This window comes from Silurus meridionalis, chromosome 18, assembly GCF_014805685.1.
Source record: "Silurus meridionalis isolate SWU-2019-XX chromosome 18, ASM1480568v1, whole genome shotgun sequence".
In the NCBI taxonomy this organism is placed as follows: Eukaryota; Metazoa; Chordata; class Actinopteri; order Siluriformes; family Siluridae; genus Silurus; species Silurus meridionalis.
Window position 1 is genome coordinate 2,990,119 of NC_060901.1, and position 1,837 is coordinate 2,991,955.

Here is a 1,837-nt window from a genome sequence, read left to right on the forward strand (position 1 = left end):
AATCCCCGGAAAAATATAAAATAAAAGTCATTAAGGTTAAAATACGAAAAAAAAAAAAAAAAAAAAAACATTGATCTTTTATTTTAATTTATTTATATATTTTTTAATAAATTTGTACTAAAAATGTTGGTGGATTTCATCTCGAGCTCAGGTTTCCTATTACTGCTGTTGTTTCACTCAAACATATAAATTTTGACTGTATTTAATTTAATTTAATTATACTTTAATTTAATGATTATTTTTTATTTAATAACATAAAGATAATAAAATTGCATTTTATTATATTTGTATGATTTTATTTTATTAGATTTTGTACTAACTTTGATCCCAAACACAGGTTTCTAATTACTGCTGTTGTTTTACTTATAATATAATTATTTTTATTGAATTAAATTGAATGTAATTTATATATTCAAATTATTAATTTAAATAATGAAATAATGAAAATACCTTTTATTTTATTTTGTTTTGTTTATTTATTTTTTCTAATGGAAAATCTGTTTATTGTAGTTTATATAAATTCATTAAAATAATCCTGTGATTTGAATTAGAACTGCTCATACTACTTTAAAAAATAATATGTAATATAATATTATAAAAGTGGTTTAAATAAAGGCTTAAAACAAACAAAACAAACAAAACAAACTAATAAACTCACATTAAAATGTATTGAAAAAGGATCATAACGTTGATGTTAAAAGGTTCACTTGAAATTCAGGACATGCAACATTTCTGGAAAAACTGACGTGCAGGTCAAACAAAACCCTGGACTGATATCAGTCACGTGGCAGTAAGTCTGGTGTCCCTGACCGGTCACCTCAGATCCTGTTTCATGAGTGGAGAAAGATACTGCATACCTGAGTGCCAAGAATTCTGACTCAGTGTATCCAGAATCAATCCAAATCTAACAAACGCTATAAAACCAAATGTGTTTTAGACACTTGATGTTCCAGTTCCACCTGGAGACCTGCACCTCAGGCGTCTTCACCTTCTCACCTACAACAGCACCTGACTAATTCAATTCGAGTCATCATGAAGTCGAGTTCTCGACCACACACTTTTGGAGAAAGGGGAGCTCAAAGCTTATGATTTTGGACTTCTGGTTAGAAGGTTGTATGTTCAAATCCCACCACAAAGCTGTCAATGCTGGGCCCTTGAGCAAGGCCCCTAACCCTCAACTGCATGGGTGTATGAATGAATTTAAAACCCAAAGATGAAGAAATATTCTGAACCACATTATATTACATTTTATTATAAAACATTATATTACATTATATTATATTATATTATATTATATTATATTATATTATATTATATTGTATATATTATATATATTTGGCATGAGGTAAGGGTCAGTAAATCTTCTCTGCTGGTCTAAACACAATCAGAAGCATTGACCTACATTTACAACCTAAATTCTAATATTTGTTGCATGAAATTGTATAATTTAACAGTTTATTCTCTTCATTTCATAGCGTTTCTCTTGGCTGCACTGCTTCTGGCACGTGTATGTCAGATTTCAGTCTCTATGTGCTTCCATGTCGATCTAATCTGCCCAGAGCCTTCAGAGTCAGTACTGCTGGACTTTTACAACAGTCTCCTTAATAAATAGCTCTGTTTCTTTAACCAATCAGATTTCATATTCTCCTCACAGGGCAGCTCGCTGGCCCAGGATAGCGTCAGCATTTTTCCGTCTTCTGATTTGTTGGTCAGAGGGAAACTGTTACAGTCGAGTTCGACTGGTAAAACACGTGTATAGCTCTGCACACATTAATACATCAGAGTTAGACTTTTTTATGCCCACAATCGCTGATGGAGGAAGAGAAAAGCTAGACAT